At 42.8% G+C, this 27,960-nt stretch overlaps 1 protein-coding gene across 4 annotated transcripts in view; it reads left to right on the forward strand.

The window, feature by feature from the left end:
- DLGAP1 (DLG associated protein 1) overlaps positions 1-27,960 on the forward strand; it is a 331,657-nt gene that overhangs the window by 216,584 nt on the left and 87,113 nt on the right. The gene's annotated exons all lie outside the window — the stretch shown is intronic.

A 27,960-nucleotide genomic window follows, 5' to 3' on the forward strand; every position in this document is an offset into this window, starting at 1 on the left:
GGGGTTGGGGCGCCTGGGTGGCTTAGTCGGTTAAGCGTCCGACTTTCGCTTAGGTCATGATCTCGCGGTTCGTGGGTTCGAGCCCCGCGTCGGGCTCTGTGCTGACTGCCAGCTCAGAGCCTGGAGCCTGTTTCAGTCTGTGACTCCCTCTCTCTCTGACCCTCCCCTGCTCACGCTGTCTCTCTCTCTCTCTCTCCTAGAAATGAATAAAACATTAAAAATAAGTTTAAAAAAAAAAAAGAAAAGAAAGTGACAGGGGCGCCGGAGGGCCTTCAGGCAAGAGAAAGCTAACCACTCTCTGGATAGGTTTGCCTTGTTGTCCAATAAAATGGAGATCTCTATTTCTCAGGGCAACTATAAAGGCCACACAATATGATATATGTAACTGAACACAGGGTATGGAATACAGTAGGTACTCGATAAGCTTTTGTTCTCTTGTTTACTTTTCCTCTTTCTCTGAAGGCTTCTGCAGCGCCTCGTCTTCCCAGTGTCCCTAGCAAACAGCTAATGACTTCCACAAGGATTATACTGTAGCATGCTGTTGAAAGTCAGTCTGATTTGAGGCAAAGCCATAGACAAACAACCAGCATAAACCCTTGCTTTTCCACTTTGAGAGAACTCAGAAGCCGCTCCTCATATAGAAATCAGGTCCCCTGATGACCTGGCCAGCAGCTGTGACATCTGTGTGGAGGAGGGAGCAGCTGCCTGAGTGAACAGTGCCAGAAGCCAGTCCCAGCTGGGGATGTTCTGGTCAGATGGGATTGTCCCCTTACCTGTTCCTCTAGTCGTGGGGCGTGGGAAGCCAGGAACGGTTTTCGGGCTGGCTCAGCAAAGTGTTAAAGACTAATTTCATCAATATTAATAATATTTTCTTATGAAGTAGTGTATGAATTCAGTGTTCCTGCGTGTGCCATTTGTCAACACTGATCAAGAACATAGACGTTTTCAGGGGCACCTGGGTGGCTCAGTTGGTTAAGCATCCAACTTTGATCAGCTCATGATCTCATGGTTTGTGAGTTCAAGCCCTGCGTCTAGCTCTGAGCTGACAGCTCAGAGCCTGAAGCCTGCTTCAGATTCTGTTATTCTCTCTCTCTCTCTCTCTGCCCCTCCCCAACTCATTCTCTCTCTCAAAAAAAAAATAAATAAATAAAAATTTTCAAATAAGAACAAAAGGGATTACAGCCACAGCTATCCAGAGAGCAACCTTCTATAAATCTGACTCTCTGTAACTAAAAACTAATAAAGAGAATGCTGAATAAGCAGACTTGAAAACCTACAACAAATTAACATCACCCAGAAGACAGCTTGCATCCAAAGCACCATGACCTACCTACCCTTCACCACTCTCTCCGGGGTAGGGAACAGAAATTTATAAATCAAAGACAAGCTGTAAAGGAAAATCTACTGATTTTAGACACTAATTTCCTCTCTTTCTCTTCTTTTTGTTTTTGAAGAGTATAAGCTTCAATGTCTATGTGTTTGTTTTTATTCTTTTTAGCAATCTACTGGAAGTTTCAGTGTAAACAAAGCACCTTCTTTAAAAGAATAACTAACCCTATTAAGCTTTCTAAGAAGGCAGCTTTAAGGATGGTGGTCTAATTAGCAGTCTTTAAAGCCAATTCAATAGCAATATCAGAGGCACTTGTACTAGTGCAATCCCAAATCTAGGAAACAGCTTTTACATGGGGCGCCTGGGTGGCTCAGTCGGTTGGGCATCCAACTTCGGCTCAGGTCATGATCTCACGGTTTGTGGGTTTGAGCCCTGCGTCGGGCTCTGCGCTGACAGCTAGCTCAGAGCCTAGAGCCTGCTTCACATTCTGTGTCTCCCTCTCTCTGACCCTCCCCCCTCATGCTGTCTCTCTCTCTCTCTCTCAGAAATAAAAAACATTTTTAAAATTTTTTTAAAAAAAAGAAAACAGCTTTTATATTTTAAAACTGAAATTGCAGTATGAACTTACTGTTAATTTGGGAGCATACCATAGGTTAGACAACTGCTAAAATCACTTGATGCTTTGGCTTAGAGCTTGACCTTAGAACTCACACCCTCTTGAGTTATCCACCACACCCATTAAAATTAAACTTGTAAACCTGTAAAATCAACTTGATGTTGCTCCCATGTACATTTGGTATTTATCTAAGATGTTTACAAATCTAAATATTGCCACAGCTGCATATAACAGTTCTGTTGAAGTCACGAATGCTTTAAGTTGAAAGAACATACATATGACTTTTGTTTGGTTTCACGGACAAAAAAGCCAAAGCACTTTTACAATAATACATCAATGAAATGCAAAAGCAGATGCCAGTCCCAACACTTTAGGGACCTAAAATGTTTTGGAGATACGTATGGATGTTCAAGTATTTCCCAGTTTTGTTTTATTTTTAGAAATTCAAGTTCTTGGGACGCCTGCGTGGCTCAGTTGGTTAAGCTTCTGGCTTCCGCTCAGGTCATGATCTCATGGTTCATGGGGTCAAGCCCCATGTTGGGCTCTGTGCAGACAGCTCAGAGCCTGGATGGAGTCTGCTTTGGATTCTGTGTCTCCCTCTCTCTCTGTCCCTCCCTCACTCATGTTCTCTCTCTCTCTCTCTCTCTCTCTCTCTCTCTCTTTCTCTCTCTCAAAAATAAACACTAAAATAGATTCAAATTCTTTTTGAGTTTATCTATTAATTTTGAGAGAGAAAGAGAGAAAACATGAGCCAGGAAGGGGTAGAGAGAGGAAAGAGAGAGAGAGAGAAAGAGAGAGATTCCCAAGCAGTTTCCATGCTGTCAGCACAGAGCCCAATGCAGGGCTTCACTCGGGGCTCAATCTCAGGAACCATGAGACCATGACCTGAGCCAAAATCCAGAATCAGATGCTTAACTGTCTGAGGCACCCAGGTAGGTGCCCCAGGTATTTCCTAGTCTAAATGAACATGTATGCATAGATGAAAACAGAAGGCTACTGGATACAGCTCAGTGGAGCACAGTCTTTGATGAATATATGCCTGTCAGGAAATAGTTTTAATTTCCTTTCAAGCCTCTGTATCCCATTATTGATTTTATAGATTGCCTCCTCAAATATGAACTCCTACCAATGAGTTGGGAACACGCCCTATTGGAAGAAAATATAGAATAGTAAAAAAGACATTCCTAGTTTCAAACTCAGTAGCCATGACTTCTTGGCTGTGATGTAATTGAAAGAAAGTGACTCTCTCTGAACCACACTGCCTCATCTGTAAAATGGGGTGAAAGCCACTTATCACTCCAGAAGATTAGAGGCTTAAATGAGATAATTAGACTATTGATAAGATAGGAAGGCAAGTCATAATACAAAGAGCTAACATTTGTTAAGCACTTTATAATCTGTTCATAGTCCTAGCAAGCAGAGGACACATATATTATCTCATTAAATCTTCACAGTAACTCAGTAGCTACATTTATTATCATCTGGGGTTTTCCCCCCCCAAAAAATGTTTTAATGTTTATTTGTTTTTGAGAGAGAGAGAGAGAGCAAGCAGGGGAAGGGCAGAGAGACAGGGAGACACAGCATCCAAAGCAGGCTCCAGGCTCTGGGCTGTCAGCACAGAGCCCGACATGAGGCTCGAACCCATGAACCGTGAGATCATGACCTGAGCCGAAGTCGGACGCTTAACCGACTGATCCACCCAGGCGCCCGTCATCTGGTTTTATAAAGAAAAAAACCGAGGCATGGAGAAGTTACTACCTTGAAATCATAGAATTTCAAACCCAGGACTGAGTAACGATCAAACCCTTGAAGCCATCTGTGACATTACCCTCCTTTTCTATATGTCTGCATCTCCAGACAGGCTAACAGCGGTTTTATTTCAGTTTGTTATAAACTGTCCGAGGGATACGGCACACAGGGAAATCTCCAAGTTTACATATAGTACCAGCCGCTTCCAGGCACAACCTCACAACATTCAGTGAGTTTTTGTAAATAATTACAGTGAGCATAAACAAGGGAACATAATCCAGAAGGTATGTCTACCAGTGCCAGGCACTGGTCTGGCTGGTCCTATTTAAGAAGGGGATCTAGATGCTCGTGGAGACTGTCCCCTGAAGAAACTGAACAAAAGGAGCACCATGCCCTGAAGGTGAGCTTTTGGGTTTCACTTCCATACTTACCCGCTTGCCTTGGGCAAATCACTTCCTTTGCGCTCAGGTGTCCTAATTCTGCACGGAGGTAATCAGGCAATTTAGAAACTTCACAGGCCCAGGACTCGGCCACCCTGTATGTTTCAAACATTTTACACTGGTCCTCATTGCCATTAGTGAGTTTTTTGTAAACATTTTGAAAAATTTTATCTATAATTAAAATTAAAGGCCCCTGGGTGGCTCAGTAGTTTTAAGCATCGGACTTTTGATTGCAACTCATGATCTCATGGTTCATGTGTTCGAGCCCCACATCAGGCTCTGCGTCAACAACATGGAGCCTGCTTTGCATTCTCTGTCTCCCTCTCTCTCTGCCATTCACCCACTCTTGCTCTCTCTCTCAAAATTAAACATTAAAAAAAATTTTTTTTAAATAAAATAAAATTATGTACGTGAAACTCATTTTGTTTATGATTAGCTGTGATTCCCTGGCATATGTACATACTTCAGAATTTCTCACAGAATGAAAAATTCCTAATCCACAAAGTGTTTTCAAATGTAGTGGAAGTCTGTTCATAGTACATTGAACACTTAGTGATTCTAACATAACAGTCACTTATAACACCGTTTCATTAATTTTTTGTTAATTTTGATTTTGCAATTTTTATTCATGGTGTAGTGCCAGTAATTCTTTTTTCTAGACTCAAATATTTTATTATCCTCTTGAAAGTCTCGTAAACCGAAGCCTCGCATCCATGGTGCATAGGACACAACAGTAATACCTATTCTATGTTCTTACGGGATTGCTGTGGGGTTAAGTTCTACAAGGGGGTGAAAACACTTCTTATCTCTAGAGTGAAGTGTAATATTTGCTACCATGAATTTGTTGCTCCGTGTAGAAAAACCAACTTACTACAGATACCATAGAGGACCAATATGTAAGGAATACCTTGAACAATGTGGAGTGTGGGGGCACCGAACTCCCACATAGTCAAAAAGCTGCATATAACTTTTGACTCCCCCAAAACTTAACTACTCACAGCTACTGCTGACTGGAAGTGTTACCAATAATATAAGCAGATAATTAACACAAATTTTGTATGTTCTATGTGTTATATACTATATTCTTACAATGAAGTAAGCTAGAGGAAAGAAAATGTTACTTAAAAAACCATCAAGAAGAGAAAATACATTTCCAGTACCGCATTGTATTTATCCAAAATAAATCTGCATGTATGTGGACCTGCACAGTTCAAACCCTTGTTCAAGCGTCACTTGTATATAATATACTGGTGTGATGTATAATATACATGTATGTATATATAACATGTATATATACATCTATATGCTGTACATTATCTTATTTTTATAAAACAACTACCCCTAGAATCTTTACTAATATACATTAATAACTATTTTTTAATATATGATACATAATATAATTATAATTAATAATATCTATGTATAAATAATGTCTACATATATATGCACAGAGTAGTATTTTTTTTAATTTATTTTGAGAGGGAGAGAGAGAAAGAGCACGCACAGGTCGGGGAGGGGCAGAGAGAGAGGGAAAGACAGAATCCCGAGAAGTTTCGGCACCATCAGTGCAGAGCCCAGTGTGGGGCTGGAACCCATGAACCTTGAGATCATGACCTGAGCTGAAGTCGGACACTTAACCGACTGAGCCACCCAGGCGCCCCTGCACAGGGTAGTATTATGTAGAAACACAGTCTTACTTTTACAGAACACCTGTGGAATCATGTTGACTGTGCTTCATGAAGGGTATGTTTCAGTGTAGGGTAGTTGGTAAGAGTTCAGTTCTGGAGTCTAACTGCCGGGGTTTCAACCCTGGCTCTCCTATTTACTAGCTGTGTGACTGTGGACAAGTTAACTAACTTCTCTTTCCTCACAGTTGACATGACAATAGTTAATGTATGGCACGTTGCATACACTCAATAAATGATGATCACACTAGTCACAGTAACAGTAGACCTATTAGGAAAACATATGGGGTTTAAGACCTATTTGGGACATAAGGGTTTATTGCAAAGCAAAGGACACTGTGAGGGTGCTCTGCTCTCAGTGGTGGTCACGACTTGGCACTCAGCTGGGAAAGGTCCTTTTATGTGCACATCAGTGTTGGAGGAACGCAGGCGTGGGTGCCGCTCAGGGCCCTCCCCACCAACATGTCCTCAGTGGAGAATGCTGCCTGGGGAACATGACTGGGTCTGACTACTCACCCCCTCCATGTGCTAGGTTCTCCTCAGTTTGGGATCCTTCTCAATCTCCATTACTTTTTCAGCCAAGCAGTCAGTTCAGACCCTAGTTAAGGGGTGCACTGCTGTTTCCTGCCATGGCGGCTCCTAACTTTTCTGGTTACTTTAAAGGGCTTTTGAAGATCCTATCCTAGTATTGCACATTAGAAAGGAATCTGGTTTTGATCATGGGAGTGGGCCATTTTGCATTGGTTGGCCCAGATATCAAGGATTTTGGTGGGAGGCTTGGAGGAAGAGCCCGTTGGCTTTGAGAACGGGGCCGTATGGCTCTGGGCCCAGAGCAGGCCTTATACAGGACTTTTTTGCCAAGTTATGCCATTTCTTTCTTTGTGCCTATTTTTGTTAACAAATATTTATTAAGCGTCTATTGCACACAAGACATTACTATCTTAAGAGCTTCAAGGGGTACAAAAAAAGAAGAGCTATCATGTAATCTATCTCCTTAGGCTAATCAATTTAAATTTTTTTTAATGTTTATCTATTTTTGAGAGAAAGAACATGAGCAGGGGAGGGGCAGAGAGAGAGAGAGAGACAGAATTTGAAGCAGGCTCCAGGCTCTGAGCTGCCAGCACAGAGCCTGACATGGGGCTCAAACTCACAGATTGAGAGATCATGATCTGAGCTTAAGTCGGACACTTAACCGACTGAGCCACCCAGGCATCCTGGCTAATCAATTTAAAAGGCAACTCTTGAGGCACCTGGGTGGCTCAGTCAGTTAAAAGTCCGACTTTTGGTTTCAACTCAGGTTATGATCTCACAGTTCATGGGGTCGAGCCCATGTCAGGCTCTGCACTGACATTGTGAAGGCTTCTTGGGATTCTCTCTCTCTCTCTCTCTCTCTCTCTCTGTCCCTCCCCTGCTTATGTGCTCTTTCTCAAAGTGAATAAACTTTAAAAAAAATAAAATAAAAGGCAACTCTTAGGGTACCTGGATGGTTCAGTCACTTAAGTGTCTAAATTAGTGGATTCAAGCCTCGCATTAGGCTCCATGCTGAGTACGAAGCCTAATTAAAAACTAAAAGGCAATTCTATGAATAGTGACAGTGCAATCATGTCAAATGATATATCTCTTATCTTCATCAAACTGATGCTTCATCATCACATGCATCCACAACTTAAGAGGCTCCTTGCCTGGGTTACAACGGTAGACACTATGTTAAACTGGCTCTGTCGCAATCCCTCCTGTGAGATTTTAAGCAACGAGGCTGTGCTTCCCACACAAAATTCTAGTCCTGTGACGTCCATGACCTTGTGCTGTTTCCACAAGACAGCACCATTCATGATCTTCCTGTGCTTTTTGTGTGGGCCCCTCTGCACACAGAGCAGCCAGGCCATGGGCCACAGCTTGGGAAACTTCTCTATTTGAAACCAACGACAGCAGAAAGCTACACTAGGGAACCAAAACTACAGTCCACATCAGTTTTTAAGTTCTTGTGGGGTTATTACTGAATATGGAGATAAAATAGATCAAATGAATGACAAATTCTACAACCACTGCTGCCGAGCTAATAACCACTTTGATATCATAAGCTGATGTGACAATTTTAGCAACTTGGCAAACTTTATGCTACAAGGAGACTCATTTAGAGCTGTTCTCTTGATAATACAGGAATCAAATACTGACAGTATCAAGTACTGATGGAATAGAACATCTTACTGATGTTAAAAACAGCAAATATACAATGCCTGAAGGGCTTGATATTATTCTTTCAATTCTCCCACTTCTAAAAATGTGAGATTAATAGAAGAGTCACTGTCATCTTTAGAAAGCACAAAATTAGTTCATTAACAAGATGATATTCAGAGCAGTGAAATGCACATCAATGTGACTGAGAGAAGAAAGCGGAAGTATGAGATCACGAGATGAAAGGGAAAAAAAAGCAGTCTAGCAGAAACACAAACAAAATAGATAGTGAAACACCAGTTGATTTGTGAGTCGAAAATATTTGAAGTGTCAGCATAACATAAGGGTCAGGTAGGTCAGTCATTTTAACAACTACGGTTGATCTTTACCACAATTCTTCATTATTAATACATTTTTTAAAGAACTAGAAACAACATTTTTTAAAATGTCTTATTTATTTTTGACAGAGACAGAGTGAGAGCAGGGGAGGGGCAGAGAGAGAGCGCAACACAATCTCAAGCAGGCTCCAGGCTCTGAGCTGTCAGCAATGAGCCCAATGCAGGGCTTGAACTCACAAACTGTGAGATCATGACCTGAGCTGAAGTTGGACACTTAACCAACTGAGCCACTCAGGTACCCCTAGAAACAACATTTTTAAAAGAGTAATCCAAATCATAGATATGAGAATGTGGTTCCAGAAGAAGTGTGGCTACCTCTACCCAATAAACTAGACCTATTTCTATAAGACAAGAAGAAAGACTCTGGATGGAGAATTTTCTAGAATCTGCATCTTGTCAATTTTATATTACTGGAGTAGGGGGCTTAAAATTAGGAAGAAGTGAAATTCTTTGATTAGCCTTTGCCTCATTCTTGCTTTATGACTACCCCTATAAATATCCATAAACACACACATACAAAATTATAAAACAATAATAATAAAGACAGGGTATCTCAGCTGCCCATTAGGTAATCAGGTTCACCTGGGGTCCATTTTATAATAGTCCAGTTTTGTTCTTAGGGAAAGATCCATCACCTTAGAAAGACATATGAACTTGGGGTGCCTGGGTGGCTCAGTCAGATAAGTGCCCCACTTTGGCTCAAGTCATGATCTCACAGTTCATGGGTTTGAGCCCCACATAGGCTTTGTGCTAACAGCTCAGAGCCTGGAGCCTGCTTCAGATTCTGTGTCTTCCTCTCCCTCTGTGCTCCTCCCAGCTCACACTCTTGTCTCTCTCTTCTCTCTCAAACATGAATAAATGTTAAAAAATTTTTTTAGGGGCGCCTGGGTGGCTCAGTCAGTTAAGCATCCAACTTCAGCTCAGGTCATGATCTCACGGTTCGTGGGTTCAAGCCCCGTGTCAAGCTCTGTGCTGACAGCTAGCTCAAAGCCTGGAGCCTGTCTTCAGATTCTGTGTCTCCCTCTTTCTCTGGCCCTCCCCTGCTCATGATGTCTCTATCTGTCTCTCTCAAAAATAAACAAAACATTAAAAAAAGTTTTAAATTTTTTTTTAAAGAAAGGCATATGAACTGGATTTGGATATACAACATATAAGTGAAAAACTATTGTATTGAGCCAGGCACTGTGGAGGTACTGGAGTAGGAGATGGTCAAGACATGGGGTCTGCTCTCTTGGGAAGACAGGAACCTATAATTACAGTATAGTGATAAAAGATATGAGAAGCACCTTCTAAAGGTTAAGAGAGGATAGGGACAGAGTAGATTAATTCAGGAATGTTTATAGAAAGGATGATAACAGATATGAAGTTTAAAAGATGAGTATGAGTTTGCCAGATAAAGAAATGGCAAAACTTACAGGTACAGGGAACAGCATGTGCCAAGCTGCAAGCAGGAAAACAAACAAGAGAAAGAAGCAAAAGGTGTGCCGGGAGAGGGTAGGAAGAAGCAGAAGAGAATGGATTAAGTTATAAAAATCCCAACACAGAGTCTGGACTTCATCCTTAGGAAGTGAGGAGCCATTGAAGATCTTTAAACTAGTGAACACAATGATCAAGTTACCTCTTTAAAGGAGAATTCAGGTTTGCTCCTGGGTGGCTCAGTTGGTTAAGCGTCTGACTTCAGCTCAGATCTTGATCTCATGGTTCACAAATTCAAGCCCCATGTTAGGCTCTGTGCTCACAGTTCATGAGTTCCAGCCCAGTGTCAGGCTTTGCACTGACAGCATGGAGCCTGCTTTGAATCCTGTCTCCCTCTATCTCTCTCAGAAATAAATAAATATTGAAAAATTTTTTAAATAAATAAATCAGGGGTACTTGGCTGGCTAAGTCGATTGAGCATCCAACTTTGGCCCCACATTGGGCTAGCTGCTGTCAGCACAAAACCCAGTTTGGATTCTCCGCCCTCCTCGCTCTCTGCCCCTCCCCCGCTCAAGCTCTCTGTCTCGGTCTCTCCCTCTCAAAAAATAAATAAAACATTAAAAACAGAGAGATAATTCATAATACAAAAACAGAGAAAACCCCATGATTATTATGGAAGACCCTGTCAAGACTAAGGCAATCTGTAGGATGAAGAAGATTGGATTCACGACATAGACAACTATTTAAACATAGATATGAGGGAGAGGAAAGTGGGGTTACAAATCGGATATTACCAATTTCTTTATTTTTGAAGGTTAGAATTAAATGTAAGGTGGTTTGATTCAATAAGAGTTAAGTTGAACATAGAAAAGTTGTCAGCAAATAACCAAATGCAAGATGGAGGTGGTGGCCATCTGTTGGAGGGAATCCCCATCAAGGTACATCCCAGGAAGATTCTCACATCTCCAAGAGGTTATCCTCAGCCAATCATCTACCCTCTGCACAGGAGAGGTCAGTGCTCATGTGTGAATGAATGCATTGTGGTAGAAGTCTGAAAACTTCCAAGAAAATGGAGACCCTTTCATTAACAAAGTGAGACAATGGGGTATCTGGCTGATTCAGTCAGTAAAGTATACAACTTTTGATCTCAGGGTCATGAGTTCAAGCCCTACACTGGGCACAGAGATTACTTAATAAAAAAATTTTTTTAATTAATAAAAATGGGATAGGTAACCAGAGTCTTGAATAATTTGTCTATGAAACTTTCTCTAATCAACAGGCTAGAATAATTGGCTTTTATTGTAGTTATCTCTGTGATTATTATCCCCATTTCTCTACTTCAGTCCAAACCCCACTCTGACAGAAGCCAGGAAAAGGGTCTCTTTTCTCATGTTACCCAAAATGCTTTATATCAGAAATACAGTTAGAAAATCTGCTCTGCTTTAGGATATAATTAAGCTGAAATAGCAGGTGAGAAATTTAATATCTGGTAAAGATTAGAATTATTTTATTCACTGCCAGTAAATCCATCTGTGCAAACATAGGACAGATACAGTCCCTTAGTATTTGAGACAAAGATCATTATGTAAGAACATGGTAGCTTTCTAATTACCTCATTTCATGTAGTTGACTTTAACAGCATAATTTGAGTTAACAATCCATGGAACATTTTGTATAAAAACCATTATGAATGACTTAGTAGGTCATGAAATAAAGGAATTCATGTAGAAATTCAAGTAATATTCTCAATGTAATTTACAATTTACATATGTCTGAGTTTTATTCATCGAATGCTAGGGCATTACACATAAACAAGAAATTGAAAATGTGAAGAAGAGAAGCAAACCCAAGGTCATTGGATAATGAAGAGTCAAGTCAAGAAGGAAAATCCAAAAATGTCTTTTAACCTTTTGGAAAACAAAAGGAGATCAAAGTTTTAAATTATAGGAAAGGATCTCATTTGGATAACAATAAATACATAATATCTGTTTTCTTCTTTATAGTAGATTATAAAGGCTATAAAAGATTTTTTATTTTTATTTTTTATTTTTTTTAATTGAGAGAGAGGGGACAAGAGAGAGCAGAGGAGAAGGGCAGAAAGAGAGAGACTCCCAAGCAGGCTCTATGCTCAGTGCAGAGCCCAAAGAGGACCTGGATCCCCCAACCCTGGGATCATGACCTGAGTCAAAATCAAGAGTCAGATATTCAACCTGCTGAGCCACCCAGCTGCCCCAAAACATTATATTTTAGAAGAATGATTCATCTTTTTTAACTTAGTTTTTTTTTCTTAATATATACAAGAAATACAAGTTTATGGTAGAAGGAAGGTCTAAATATTACTTGGTTTAAAGAAAAAGCCTCAGGGCACCTGGGTGGCTCACTCGGTTGACTGTCCAACTCTTGGTTTCCGCTCAGGTCATAAATTTGCTGTTTGTAAGTTCGAGCCTCACATCAGGCTCTGTGCTGACAGTGTGGAGCCTGTTTGGGATTCTCTCTCCACCCCTAAACCTCTCACTCTCTCTGTCGTTCTCTGAAAATAAATAAATAAACTTAAAAAGAATTTAAATAGAAAGAAAAAATTCTCCACAATAGTCATCCAGTAACAATATCTAAGTTTTTGTGGATCCCTGCAGATTTTTTTTTCAATGTGTGTACACCAATGGAATCATAGTTATATAATATATACACAAACAAAATCATTCTAATCTGTTCCACAACTTGTTTTATCACTTGACGTTGTATCTTTAGTATCTGTCTACATTAGTATAAATAGAGAGTTATTTCCCCCCACCTTTTTTTTTTTAAGTAAGCTCTACCCTCAGCCTGGGACTTCCACTCACAATCCTGAGATCAAGAATCACCAGCCAGGTGCTCCAAATTATTTCCTTTTTTATATCTGCATAAGATTCTACTTTTATGGATGGCCATAAGTTATTTAACTTACCCCTTTATGTAAAGTCAAGTAGTATTTGGTAATTTTAGAGCTGAAGTTCTTAATCTAGGCCAATGAATAGGCTTTAAAGGGCCCTTTGACCATCTGAAATTATAATCAAAATTTGTATATGTGTACATGTGTCAATTATTTCCAGAGAAAAGCATCTATAGCTTTCAACAGATTATCTAAATAGTCAAAGGCCCAAAATGTAAAAGAGCCTTTCCATTGTAGAATTCGTAGAATTACAACTTCAACGAAGTTTCAGAAAACAGGACTAAATGGAATGGAATCATGTTTCTAAACTTCTTAAAAATCCAAACCATCTTTTGATATACTTTATATACATACATATACATAATCGCCCTTGGCATAAATCATGTCCTTCCACTCAGAAATTCTGATAAACTCCTCTAAAGGAACTATGCAAAGCAGACCCCTTTCCTTACTCCCCTCTGTTCTCCACCCTCAATCACAGGAAGAGTCATCCACGCAGCACTTCAAGCTAAAAGGATTTACTCAGGCTTTACTTTCAATCACTGTAATATATAAACCAATAGAGATTTCATTTTACAAATTTAAAATTATATTCTTGTAGGGCTTCACACCTAGTACTATGGCAGGATATATACATATAGAAGTATACATATAGATCCTTCAAAACGTCACAGATCTAATGAGTTAATAAGGAGTTACTAGAAAGCAGGAAGTTAGAGAGGTAACTAAAGCAGCTTCTGCACCGAGGGTATTTGCTGAATCGGGCTGATCACAAGTCTAAGGGTTTTTTTGTTTGTTTTCAAGATTTTTTTTTAATGTTTACTTATTTTTGAGAGAGAGAGAGAGAGGAAGGGAGGGAGGGAGAGAGAGGAAGAGGAGGGACAGAGAGAGGGAGACACAGAATCTGAAACAGGCTCCAGGCTCGGAGCTGTCAGCAAAGAGCCTGACACGGGGCTCGAACCCACAAACCTCAAGATCATGACCTGAGCCAAAATCAGACACTTAACCGACTGAGCCACCCAGGTGCCCCAGAAGTTTAGATTTTGATAGTATCCTAGAGTTGGAAGAAATGGTCAGATATTAGAGCCCCAGCCTTCCCAGGGAGAGATCTAGTAATAAAACTATCCTGTAAAACTGGTATCCCAAAAGTTTACACTCTATAGGTAAGAATGAACAAGGAGGTACGTATATCCCTACATTTCTACTTCCCATCCCTCCACTCTAAAGAAAACAAAATAAAACGTATATACACCCAAAAAACGTCCCCTCTCAGTACTAGCATAGAGGAGCGTTAGCCATTCATGAGAATGTGTAACCATACACGGGCTTCCTTCACATCCAGGCCCAAAGCTGCATCAACTGAGTGTTTGGTTCAAGGGACCTCAAGCTAGGAATACTTCAATGACAATCCTTTACAGAAAAGGAGTACTTTTCTAGGCCACAAATAACTTTACAAAATAATTTTCCAAAGAAAGTGTTCTCCTCACTGTCAAAAGCGACTAAGCACACGAGGAAGCAAGGCCGCATGGGGGTGATGGGAACAGTTGTGCCGAGGATGAAGATGTTAAATTATTAGAATGAAAATAAATAGGCTTTTCCTTTCTAAGAGAGGTAAATCTTAAAGTTTGTGGGATTCAGGTGTTGTTATGTAAATATAGTTCTACATATACAGGCTATCTATAAATAAATAAAAGATAAGCTTTAGAATATCTACAGGGAACAAGAAACTAAAAATGATTAGGAGAGGGGCGCCTGGGTGGCTTAGTCGGTTGAGCGTCCAACTTTCGCTTAGGTCATGATCTCATGGTTCGTGGGTTCCAGCCCCGCGTCGGGCTCTGTGCTGACTGCCAGCTCAGAGCCTGGAGCCTGTTTCAGTCTGTGACTCCCTCTCTCTCTGACCCTCCCCTGCTCACGCTGTCTCTCTCTCTCTCTCTCTCCTAGAAATGGATAAAACATTAAAAAAAAATTTTTTTTAATGATTAGGAGATTTGAAAAAGTAGTTATTTCAGGGCAAAGGAGAGGTTTATAGTGGGGAATAGATGTAGAGGGAGCTGTGAACTTTTAGGGTGCTGATAGCATTCCATATCATGAACCTGGATAGTGGGTTGTAATTATTCTTTTTTGTATATATAGATTTTTTTTTTCTTTAAAGAGAGAGAACACATGACCAGGAGAGAGGGGCAGAGGGAAAGAGAGAGAATCTTTTTTTATTTTTTATTTTTATTTTTTTATTTTTTGAGAGAGAAAGAGAGAGAACACATGTGGGGGAGGGACAGAGAGAGATAGAGAATCCCAAGCAGGCTCTGTACTGTCAGCACAGAGCCCAGTGCGGGGCTCAGTCTCACACACCATGAAATCATGACCTGAGCTGAAATCAAAACTCAGACAAGTTAACCAACTAAGAGAACCTTAAGCAGGCTCCACACTCAGCATGGAGCCCAATGCAGGGCTCAGTTTCACGAGATTCAGGAGATCATGACCCAAGACAAAATCAAGAGTAGGACTCTCAACTGACTGAGCCATCCAGGCACCCCTGTAATTATTCTTTAAGTATATTACACAGAGAGAAAGGAGAGCCTCAATAGAATAATTGCGAAATAAATACATTATGAGGCAAACTGCGCTTTTTCAAATTACAAAACCCAAAAACTACCTCCTATCTCCTTTTTTGCCCTGAAGATTCTGTTATGCCCTCCTGTTGGAGAATCAGCTGGATGTTCTCAAGGGCTCTAGAACACTGAGGAATGACGCTAGAGATAGGGTAGGAGGAACCACACATGCTCAAACACGGCTCTGCAAGGGGAAACAGTGAAAGAGTGAAGAACATGTGCATGCAGCAAATCCACTCCCTGCATTTTCATGCCTGGGACCCAGTCCTTGTCTGAAGCCCTAGTATCTTCTCCAGTCCACCCTTCCCAAGAGCATATATAACCTAAAGTATGAGTCAGCACACACCAGAAATAATTGGCTAAAAAAAAAAAAAAAGTTACTAACGCTAATAAAATATTAGGGCTATTTTTATAGACCATGTAATTCTCTCAGAATTAAATGTTTAACAGCTTGATATAGAACTCACATACCATAAAATTCACCCATTTGAAGTACGTAATTAGATGTTTTGTTTTTTTGGTATATTCACAGACTTGTGCAGCCTTTACCCACAATTCAACTTTGGAACATTTTCAAGACCCCAGTTACTCTCCGCCCCCTACCCCCAAACTGAGGCAACCATTAATCTATGCTCTGTCCCTCGGAATTAAAATTTATGCTTTTGGTTTCACTGCCTTAAAGTGAACTATTTTGTATTAGGAATCCTTGCAGCTGCTCCAAATCTAATCTCCTAAAAATAATTGCTAATTCAGCCTCCGATGGTTTTTTTCTGGCATGTGTGTGGCTCCACCTTGAGGAACATTACACGTGCCCAGCAGCTCCACGGCAAACGCTTGACTTGACGGTGGTCTCTCTCCACCACCACGACCCACTCAGACCCAAACACACATGCAGCCTCTAACAGGGTATGATGACAAAATGCCAACACAACGGCTTACAGGTCTTGGCCACAAAGCCAATAGGTGGAATACGTCCATTCCTAGATAACTTCTGGATCCTTGTAGAATTTGGAAAGCATACAATCAGACATATAATGGTTAGAGCTAGATTTCCACGAAGGAGGAAGTGAAGGAGGAAGTTCATCTTGGGAGAGATAAACGAAGAACCATCTCTTTTGGGAAGCAGGTCACTAACAACCACGGCCAAGAACCCCATCTAGGTGGAGGGAAAAGTTCTGTGAGGTGGGCGCTGGGCACATTCAAGTGCTTCTTGCTTCGGTTATTCCCTTTTGTATATTCTGTGCACGTGGTGGGTACATTTTGCTTCTGTGAGCATTTGTGAAAGACCATAATTTTGCCTTTTAGTATGGGGAGGAGCGTTCAGTGAGAGCTGGCTGGGTCTTTGTGGTCTATTTCTTAGAGTTTTGATTATTTTGCTTTTTTTTTTTTTTTTTTTTTTGAGAGAAAGAGAGCAAACAGGAGCCGCAGAGGGGCAGAGAGAGAAGGGGATAGAGGATCTAACGAAGGTTCTTTGCTGACAGCAGAGAGCCCAACATAGGGCTCAAACTCACAAACCGTGAGATCGTGACTGGAGCCAAAGTCGGATGCTTAACCAACTGAGCCACCCAGGTGCCCCCAAGATTATTTTGCTCTTGAGGTACTGTCTTAGTCTTTGGGGGCTGCTATAACAAAATGTCATAGTCTGGGTGGCTTACAACAGACATTTGCTTCTCACAGTTCTGGAGTGTGGGAAGTCCAAGATCAAACTGCCAGAAAGGTCAGTGTCTAGTGAGGGCTCACTTCTTGGGCTGCAGATAGTGGCCTTCTTGTTATGTCCTCACATAACCTTTATATGTGGTGAGAGAGAGAGAGAGGAGAGAGAGACTGGCATCTCTTCTTCTAAGGGCACTAATTCCGTCATGAGGATCCCTATCCTCATGACCTCATGTAACCCTACTCACCTTCCAAAGGCCCCACCTGTAAACACCCTCTTGTTAGGGGTTTAGACTTTCAACATATGAATTTAGGGAGGACACAAACATTCAGCCCATAACAGACACCCTTAGGTGCATATGGCCTAAATCAGGTATAATATCATGACCAATCCCTCCCTTGGGTTAAAAGGTGGCAGGATATTCTTAATCTGTTAGTTTGCCCTGTTCTTGTAAAATTAGTCTTTACCATGACATTTGGGGACATCTTGAGTCTTGAAAAATTAAACTGTTTCTATGGAGGTAAAATAAATCATCTTTTCCCCTCTAAGAAAAGTAGACCTTAAAGTCCATGGGATTCAGGTGGTAAGTGAGCACGCTCCCAAGCGCTGACCCGCTCCGAGAAAATGAACCCGCAGCTCTGTCTGCCAGACTGTTTCCTTTGAGATTCCAGAAGCTCCCTGAGCATCTGCCATCAGGGGACCAATGCCCAGAGCGATGCATTCAGAGCCCCACCCACATGCTCAATGGCACAGTCAAGCACAAAGTGGCCAGTCCCATACAGGCTCACTCCGTGGCCGCGCATCTGAGACCCCCACTCACAAAGGGCCCTTCACACCCAGGTCACCAGCGCCACTGTCTCACAGACAAGGCTGGCATGACCCGATTACACAGAGTGACCTCAGCCTGGCTCATTTTCTGTGTCATGAGAAAGGTGGAGAAGAGGTGACAGGGAAAGTCTGGATTCCCTGAAGCGCTGGCATTTTGTTAATCTCATCTTAAATGCTGTCACTCACCCAGAAAGGTCCTAAATGCGCCTTACTTCCGCTTCTGAAGCAGCGGGATGTGGCGGCAGCTGTCTGGTGCTCTGGAGGCCGCCCTGCGAGAAGGGAGGAAAAATACCAGAGCCGCCTGAATCAGACAGTGACCGGGGAATGGGATCACCCAGCTGAGGGCCAGCCACGTCTCAGGCTGAGCACCAGGCTGCTGGGAAAACTCCCATCAGCTGGGAGGCACTGAGAAGCAGCCTCTTGTTACAGGTGACTTTTCCTACACCAGAGCCTTAAAGAACCTCTGAGAGAGGTGTTGTTAGCAGAACTGAAAATGGGCTGAATCCCTTCTAAGGATGAACTTGTGAACTGGATCCCTTATGGGACGAAGCCTGGAAATAGAAGATTAAAATCAGGGCTGGTGTAAATAACAGCTGTTCTTGCAATTAACAACATTAACTAGAACGAATGGCAGTAAGTAACAATAGTACTAAGCATTTACTTTGTTCTGAGCCCTGCCCTAGGACTTTTACATACATGATTTCAGAAACTTCTCAACAGCTCTAAGAAGTACTTTAGCATATCCTTTTATAATAAGGAAGACTGAGTCTCAGAGAGATTAAGCACCCAAGATCACCCAGCTAATAGGAGGCAGATCTAGGTGTCTGCAATGGCTGTGTGATTCCAAAGCTTTAAGCTGTGGCTGGAAGGGATGACCTCACACAGGCTTTCAGAAGCGAGTACTTTTCCAATCAGCCAGTTTAGGATCGCCTCAGCAAGGAGTCGGTAGAACTAACCACCCCGCCCGCTGCCTCAAGCTGGGACAAGTGTATGCGGCAGTTCACGGCTCTGTCACCACAATCTAACCTTACTCTCAGTCTTTCCCACAGGCACAGGACTGTGTAACGGCGGTGGGGACTTGTAGGGACACGGAGACTGAACTCTGCACCCCCTCCTCCTGCGTCAGCCTTCATAACCCATCTTGGGGGGGGTCACTTTGCCCATCATTCCTAGATTCCAAGCCAAGCACAAATCATGGAATAACTAGTGTAAGTGTAGATTCAGTAGGAACACACCTACCTTTGAGGGCCCCCAGGTACTCTTCACTCACGAAGAACCAGCCCAGGTCACTTATTTTTAAGGGGAACCTCAGCGGGCATTGGAGTCACCTGAGGCATCTGTGTAACCACAGCTTGAAGGGCCACTACAAGCAGTTTCACCATCACTAGGTCTGGGCTGCGCGGCCTGAGAGTTTGACCCACAATTCCAGGTGCCGCTAACACTGGGTTTAGGAGACCACCTTTGAGAACCGCTATTTTAGGGGATGGAAGCTTTAGCTTTGTCATTTCACTTCTGGGCACTTACCGCTGCCTATTTACATATGACAGCTGCTGTTCTCCAGGACTTTCATCCTCACCGCCTGTCCTGGTTTCCTGTTGCTGCTGTAACAAGTTACCCTAAACTTCATGGCTTAAAACTACACCACTCATCTGGTAGCTGTGAGGTCAGAAGTCTGAAGCGGGGAGGCAAGGAGTGCCTGGGAGGCCCCATTGGTTAAGGTGTCCAACTTCGGCTCAGATCATGATCTCATGGCTCGTGAGTTCAAGCCCCACATAGGGCTCTGTGCTGAGACCCTGGGGCCTGGTTCAGTTCCTGTGCCTCCTTCTCCCTCTCCCGCTCCCCCACTCACACTCTGCTTCTCTCTCTCTCTCTCAAAAATAAACATTAAGAAAAAAATTGTTTTCATGGATGAGCAGGGTTGCACTCCGTTATGAAGGCTCTAGGGGAGAATCCATTCCCTTGCCTTTTCCAGGATGCTTGGCTGCTTTATTCCTGGCCTTGTGGCCACAGCGTCTTCAGAACCAGTGGGATATAGCTTCTTGAAACTTTCACTCCCCACCACCCCTCTCTCTCTCCCCCTCCCCCTCCCTTCTTCCCCTATCTCTGCTTCCACCACCTTCTCCTTCTCTGGCTCTGACCCTCCTCCCTCCCTCTTATAAGGACCCTTGTGATTACATTGGGGCCACCTCGATAATCCAGGATAATCTTGCCATTTTAAGATCCTTAACATAATCAGGTCTGCAAAGCTCACACTGCTGTGTAAGGTAACACATTCACAGATTTCCCAGATTCAGAATTTAGAGGCCATTATTCTGTCTCCTGCCCCACCCTCCCTCCACCTGCTTGAACAGCAGGTGTCCCTCCGATCCTGTATCACCCTTCCCACAAAAGAAAAAACAAAACCGTATCCGGATTTGCAGGATGCAGTCCTTCTTACTTCGCCGGTAATGAGGGAGAAGAGGGAAGGAGTTAGTGAATTGCCCCTCCAGATGGGCCTCTGAGCCCATGCCCCAAACACACCTGCTAAGTCTCCCCATGTTTGGCAAACTTCCTGAAATCTAGAGCCACAGTCCCTCCTCTTCCGAGCCAGGAGCCTCAGTGGCCCCACTGGGCCCCACTTGCTCACTCCAGGCTCAGTCTCTCCAGCACCACCTTCCAAACCTGCCAGCAGGCCACTTATGAGAGATGCAGAAAGAGGAACTGAATTATAAGGCTTTCTTTCCTTTTGAGTTTTTGATTATTACCTTCAGAATTTCTGGGCTGAGGTCCCAACCTCAAGGCTGTGAAACTTCTGTTGGTTGCTGTATTAATTTGCTGAAGCTACCGTAACCAAGTACCACAGATGGGGTGGCTTAAACAATAGAAATATTCTTACAGTGCTGGCGGCTGGAAGTCCAAGCTCAAGGTGTGGCAGGTTGTTTCTTCGGAGGTTTCTCTCCTTGGCTTGCACACGGCCATGTTCGCCCTGTGTCCTCACATGGTCCTTCCTCCGTGACCATGTGCCTCTGGTGCCTCTCTCCCTTCTTAGGACACCAGTCTTACTGGATTGGGGCCGAGCCTAATGATCTCATTTTAACTTAATCACCTCTTTAGAGATCCTATCTCCACAATACATTTGTCCTAATATACTGAGTTAGGACTTCAACATATGAATTTGGGGGTGGGGGTAGGAGACACAATTCAGCCCATAACAGTGGACGGGGCCCTGGGAGATTGCAGAAGATTGCTTCCAGTCTATCTTGGTGCCACAGGTGGGCTAGGTAGAATTAGGGTGAGTGCGGGGGAGAGGAAGGCCAGGCCGTTGGCTTTAAGAGTGTGCACTCAGCCCAGCGCTGCCTTTTCGTCTTAGGTCAGAGATGGGAGGAAGGCAGAGAAGGTCACAGTAGCCCCTAAAGGTTCAGTGTTAGTCTGCATAAGCAAGCAGCACCACGTAAGGCCCACCTTCCCCAGACCCAGTCCCCTGCAGAAGGTTTTTTGCTTCATACATAATTCACAGATGCTCACAGAATTCCACCAAGTCTACAGATACAGAAGAAATAAAGGAGCAGACAGTGAGTGTTTGTGTTTGATGCTCTGAAAGGGCTGTGTGACAGAAAGTGATTTCATTCTCAAGGCATGGCTCTGAGAGGGAAGTCAAACAGCCCACAAGATGAAACAAACCAAACAGCCTTGTCTTGTTCTTGATTGGTGGATTCTTCTTTCTTCAAAGCCCTTTACAGGCAGGACACTGAATTGTCATTGTTAGAGGAAGTGCCACTACAGGGTCCCTCCTGGGACATGTTGCATCTGTGGCTTATAGGACCTAAAATCTCTGACATTTTTCCTTGACAAACCTTTGTTATTTGCTGGTCAGACTCACTAACCAGTATAGGCTTAAAATATATAAATATATAAATACACACACACACACACACACACACACTAAATGAAATAAGCCAGTCACCAAAGAGACAAATACTGTATGTTTCCAGTTACATGGTGGACTTTGAGTGGTCAAATTCATACAGGCAGAAAGTAGAATGGCTGTTGCCAGGGGCTGGGGGAGAGGAAAGAATGGGCAGCTATTGTTTTATGGGTACAGAGTTTCAGTTCTGCAAGATGAAAGTTCTGGAGACTGGTTGTACAACAATGTGAATGTACATATTGAACTGCTCACTTAAAAATGGTTAACATGGTAAATTTTGTGTTATATATATTTTAGCACAACTCCCTTTTCCCCCCCAAAAAGGCTGCTGGAAGCAATCATGTAATGGAAAAAACACATGGGGGGGGGGGTGGCGGCAGGCCAACCTAGGTTAACCCCATATATGCCGCTCACTAGTTTGGGGGCAATTTTCTATTTATTTCCGTGTAACAAATCACCCGAAAATTTAGTACCTTAAGACAATAGCAATCATCTTGTTATTCCTCGGTTTCTATGGTCCAGGAATTTGGGAAGATCTTGTGCTGGGGGTTCTGGTTCAGGGTCTCTCCCAGCCTACAGTCTGGTGGAGGGCCAGCACAACCCAGGGCTGGTTCAGCGTCTCTGGCTCTCTCCTCTTAGAGTCTCAAGGCTTCTCTGTGTGATCCTTCCACATGGCTGAGGTGGGCTTCCTTACCTGTGGCAGCCTCAGGACAGCTGGACCGCCTCTGTGGTGGCTCGGCCCTCGGGCAGGCGGCTGCCCCAGGGAGTGAGGTAGAAATTGCATCACATTTTCTGATCTAGCCTCAGAGGTCATATAGTGTCACTTCCTTCACACTCCCTTGATCACAAACAAATCATACACCGCCTCTCCCCACCCCGGATTCAAAGGGAGGGGGAGCTAGACTCTTGACAGGGAGTGGCAAAGCTCCAGAACGGGATGGACCAAATCTAGCTCACATCTCCAAGACAGCCATGCCCACTCATTTACAGGTGGTCTCTGCCTTTCCCACAATGGCAGAGTTCTGTGTGTGGGACCAGAGACCGCATGGTCCACAAAGCCTAAAATATTTACTACTCTGCATCGAAAAGTTCGCTGACCTGTTCTAGAAGAATATGTCAGACGGAAAATACTGTTGCATCCACCTCTGGCAGGTTACCAGCCTGTCTGAACTTCACCTCCATCTCCAAATCTGTAAAATGGAATGAAGGTCATGTGTAAAAAGCACTCAGCACAATTCCGCACCCGCACAGTTAAAGTATAAAATGTCGTTCTTCCCTTCCTGGGACTTATTACGATTCTATTCGAGGGCCACGGAACGATGTTTGCTGCCAGGCTAGGTCTATTCTCAGTGTTGCCAGTTCCCAATTTTAGACACGTATTCGAAGGCCGACTTTACAGAGACCCTCTTTTAAGATTCATTTGTGTTAACTCTAGAGGAAAGAAACGTTAGCAAGAATTCTAAAAAATGCAATGACTTCATTTATCAGATGAGCTAGAGTTTTGCCCTTCAGAGAGCAAGCGCGTAAGGGAGTGGAAAGATCTGGAAAACTTGGAGTTGAATGAGTGGGGCAGAGCAGAGAGGCAGGGATTCCCTTTGCCTGTGGAGACAAAGATTCCGGAACGCATTTGTGCTCAGAGCTGCCTCTGCCACAGACAAAGCAAAGAAAAATGTTTTCTTGGCCTCCCTTCAGCCATCAGCTCCCCTGCCTATTGCAGAGAACAGCTCCTCCACCCCCTGCTGCCTCCCACCTGACAAGGTCTCCCTTGGATTTTTTCTCTTGTCACCTGGCTATTTCCAAGGCCAGTTCCCCAGCAACTCCCTCAAAGATCATCTGCCTGTGACCCAGCTTTGCTTCCTGCTCCAAACTCAAAAAGGGGCATCCTGGAGCCTGTTTATTAAGCGCCCTGGACTCTTTCTTTCTCTTCAGAAGCAAACTTCTATTCAAGAAAATAGACACCCCAACTAGCACTTACTGCGGTAATGTTAGATCTGCCAGTCTCAACGTTTCTACTCAGTTACTCAAAACCAATCAAATTATCAATTCTATTTATACAGCATATGAAAAATTATTTTCTATCTCCTCTCCAAGTTATGTTTGGAAACCTACTCAAAATAATGGGGCATCTGGGTGGCTCGGTCAGTTAAGCATCTGACTTCGGCTCAGATCATGATCTCGAAGATCATGAGTTTGATCCAACAGCACAGAGCCCACTTTAGACCCTCCGTCTCCCTCTCTCTGCCCCTCCTGCTCATTCTGTATCTCTCTCTCAAAAATAAATAAGCATTTAAAAATAAATGAAGAAATAGGTAAATTAAAAAAAAAAGCCTACTTAAAATAAATGAATGAATGAATAAAATCTACTTAGCTTCAACCTAAGCAATGTTGGAAGAACTGTTCCTTTTTAATGTTTATTTATTTTTGAGAGACAGAGAGAGAAAGAGAGAGCAAGCAGGGGAGGGGCAGAGAGAGAGAGGGAGACACAGAATCCAAAGCAGGATCCAGGCTCTGAGCTGTCAGCACAGAGCCCGACATGGGGCTTGAACTCACAAACTGTGAGATCATGACCTGAGCCAAAGTCGGATGTTTAACCAACTGAGCCACTCAGGTGCCCCAGAACTGTTCCTTTTTAATGCAGCTATTTGTTGACATGTCATTTTTATATCAAATATTATGAGTGTTTTGGGGGGGATGGGAGGGGGAGTAGGCAATTTGATCATTAGAGACTATTCCCTTTGGCCCTATTAATTTTTACAGCATTCCTCCCCCTCCTATTTACCTAAATTTGTGATTTCTTGTAAATTTTATAAAATATCTTGTGTTATCCCCAGAGCCTGAACTCCACATCAGCCAAAGGCCAACTCAGTGTATGCTCCTCCTGGAAGAATTGTGCTTTGGAAGAATTACTCAGATGGCTCCCCAAAACATAACAATTCTTATTACTATTGTTGTTCCTATGACATCTGCAGAGTACTTTGCAAAGTGCTGTTTTACAAAGAGCTTTTTGCACCTGCTACCTCTTTCATAGCCACTGTAACAACTGTCTTATAGTTATGGTCCCATTGTCCAGATTATTATAAAATGAAGCACAGAATGCATTCAATAGAGTGTTAGGTAATGAAACACAGAATGCACTCTACAGACTGTTATACAATGTAGCATAGAATATTCTAGTGCATTGCCCTAGGTCACAGACCTGCCAATTTACAGACCTGGAATTCCAAAGACTTTTGCTTCATCCCGGCTTTCCGTTCATGCCTGTGTCTTAAGCCCAGGGCCCTCACACCCAACATTTTCCCTTTCACTCCTTTCTCTAGAATACCGGCCCTCTTACCCTGAGAAAGGTTTGTTTTATTTTATATCCCAAACCACTGACAAAATAGAGCACTACCCACATTTCACTTAAGCTCAAAATGTTTTGTTTTTTTCAACCACATACTTCCTGATCGAATCTCTCCTTTGTTAGTGACAGAAAAATGGACTAAATGACAGACATCAAGATATCTTCAGTAGAAAAGCTTTGGTTGTTTTGCTTCTTTTTATCTCAAGGAAACATCTGGGAAATTACCAAAAGTGAAAACATATCTGAGATGGTCAGTATTTCAGAAGGTACTTTTATGACTGAAACTACGAAGTTTTTTACTGTTTATTTATTTATTTTTGAGACAGCGTGAGAACAGGGGAGGGGCAGAGAGAGACGGAGAGAGATGGAATCCCAATCAGCCTCTGTGCTGTCAGTGCAGAGCCAGACTCAGGGCTTGAACCCACGAACCGTGAGATCATGACCCGAGCTGAAGTCAAGAGGTAGGCACTTAACCGACTGAGCCACCCAGGCGCCCCTGAGACTATGAATTCAAAGGTCACATGATATCAGAAGCTTGAGGGCATCTCTGTCTGGAGTATTGCCAGTGAATATACTGAAAAGCAGAGTTTTTGTGTGAGATTCAGTTTTGTCTCCTCACATACAGCCTACCTGGCCCTGGACAAGATAATAGAGACATCTGGTTGCCATGGAGATAGGATAGCTTGATCTCACCACCCGTGCATGGAATTGTAGCTTCAGAGTGTCCCAGGCCCTTTGTACCTGCCTTCGTAGCTGCTTAGACAAAATGAAAGGATTCCTGTCGTGAAATTGTTGACATTATTGTTGCTGTTACTGTACACTATTTATTGAACACTTACTATGTGTCGGGTAATACTGTGAGCATTTCTCCTATATTACTTCATTCTATCCACCAACCCCCTGAGGAAGGTATTCTATCCTCATTTTACACAGTTAAGAAACTGATATTCAAAGAGATGAAGCAACTTTCCCTAGGCGACACACTTTTAAATCAAGGTCTTCCTCTAAAACTTAGCTTTGGAACATGATGCAATACTGTCTCTCAGGCATGAAAAGCAAAGCCATTGTTGCTTAATAGATTTCTGTCAGTGGATATTTTTAGGGCTGATATCCTACCTTGTTACTGTAGTAAACTAAGGAAATCTAGTGGACAGGCCTGAAGCAGAGCTTGGAGAGGGTCTGCAACTTTAAATTCTCAAGTACTTGAACTTAGAGTAAGCAGGCCCCACCCCTATCCTGCCCTTCAGCCCTCTCTGACTGCACATCATGAGAGGTGACTGTGAAGGCAAAGGGACGCAGACTTGCAAGCGCTTTTGTTTTTGTCTTTCTCTGAACTCTAGAGAGTGTGAAAAAGTTTTAAAGCACTGGTAGGGATCCATCCTGCCAGACATCAGAAATTCATGACAATTTCTGCCTCTTCCAAAGTTCAGAACAGCAGAGGCTGGAGCTAGTCACCCTATGTTATCTGAATGAGTGGCAGAGTAGGGTCGCAGGGGGTGGAGGGGTGCAGGCAGACAGGCTGCAGAGGGCTGGGATGGGGGACAGGGACACCACAATGGTAAGGGCCCGGCCAAAGAGCAGAATGGGCGAGTGGCAACTCCCCACCCTTAGAAAGTGCTTCCGGCTTTTAAAAGATGCAACACCTTCATAGCCAATTACATTTTCTCTGTGCATCTCCTATTCGTAGATGGCTACTGGGTCACAATGGGAAAGCAGCGAAAGGACTGCTTGAAAATGAGCACAGAAGGAGGGCTCTCGAAAGAGAGAATTGATGAGCTGAGACCAGAGTGATAAGGTGAAGTTTTAATATCACACACTACGAAGAGGCATCTGAAAAATGTGTGCTCATGCATGTATCATGTGTACAAGGCTCTTCATGCTATAGAAACCCAAACATCTGAAAAGTATAGAATGTCCCCCCTCGGATTTTCAAGATGGTTTTTGTTATGTATGAATTTTGTTGTATCAAATGATGTAGGAAGGAGAAGAAAAGGAAGAGCCTATTTCCTGTGTCAGAAGTGCCACACTGTGTCACCTTACACTATATAAACGTCCCCCATCCATTCCATTACACTAGGAGATTATCGATGTCATTACCAGAACGCAGCAGATGAAAAAACGGGCTAAAAGACTTGAATCATAGGAGGTCACGTAGCCCATAACTGGCAAGTCAGGATTTATATTGAGCCTGGCTGACTTTGAAGAACTGCCTTTTGGGGTGGCTGGCTGGCTCAGTTGGTAGAGCATGTGACTCTTGATCTCAGGGTCATGAGTTCAAGTCCAGTGTTGGGTGTGGAGCCTACTTTAAATAAATAAATAAGTGAGGAACTGCGTTCTCCCGCCACCACACTATTGCTGACAGAAGTTGGGCCACCAAGACTGAGAACCTTTTTGAAATAAAGAAATTTTGGTCTGGTGATATGTTGCATTAACAGAATTTGCCATATAGAATAATTTTCTTTAACACTTATTTTGTTTTGAGAGACAGAGCGTGAGCAGGGAAGGGGCAGAGAGAGAGGGAGACACAGAATCTGAAGCAGGCTCCGGGCTCTGAGCTGTCAGCACAGAGCCTGACATAGGGCTTGAACTCACAAACCATGACATTGTGACCTGAGCCAAAGTTGGATGCTTAACCAACTAAGCCACCCAGGTGCCCCTGTCAAATAGAATCATTTAATCCAATAAGCAAATAGAATAGTCAACAAAGATCTACCTCATTGCTAATTTTCCTCTGCTATCATCCAAGAGCATTGGAGGAAGACTATAACAAGCAAAGTGTGATGAGTTTTTTTTTTTTTTTTTTTTTTTTTTTTTTTTTTTTTTTTTTTTTTTTTTTTTTTTTTTTTTTTTTTTTTTTTTTTTTTTTTTTTTTTTTTTTCTTTTT

The sequence above is a fragment of the Hyaena hyaena genome, unplaced genomic scaffold, assembly GCF_003009895.1.
Source record: "Hyaena hyaena isolate Hyena2069 unplaced genomic scaffold, ASM300989v1 scaffold_222, whole genome shotgun sequence".
NCBI lineage: Eukaryota > Metazoa > Chordata > Mammalia > Carnivora > Hyaenidae > Hyaena > Hyaena hyaena.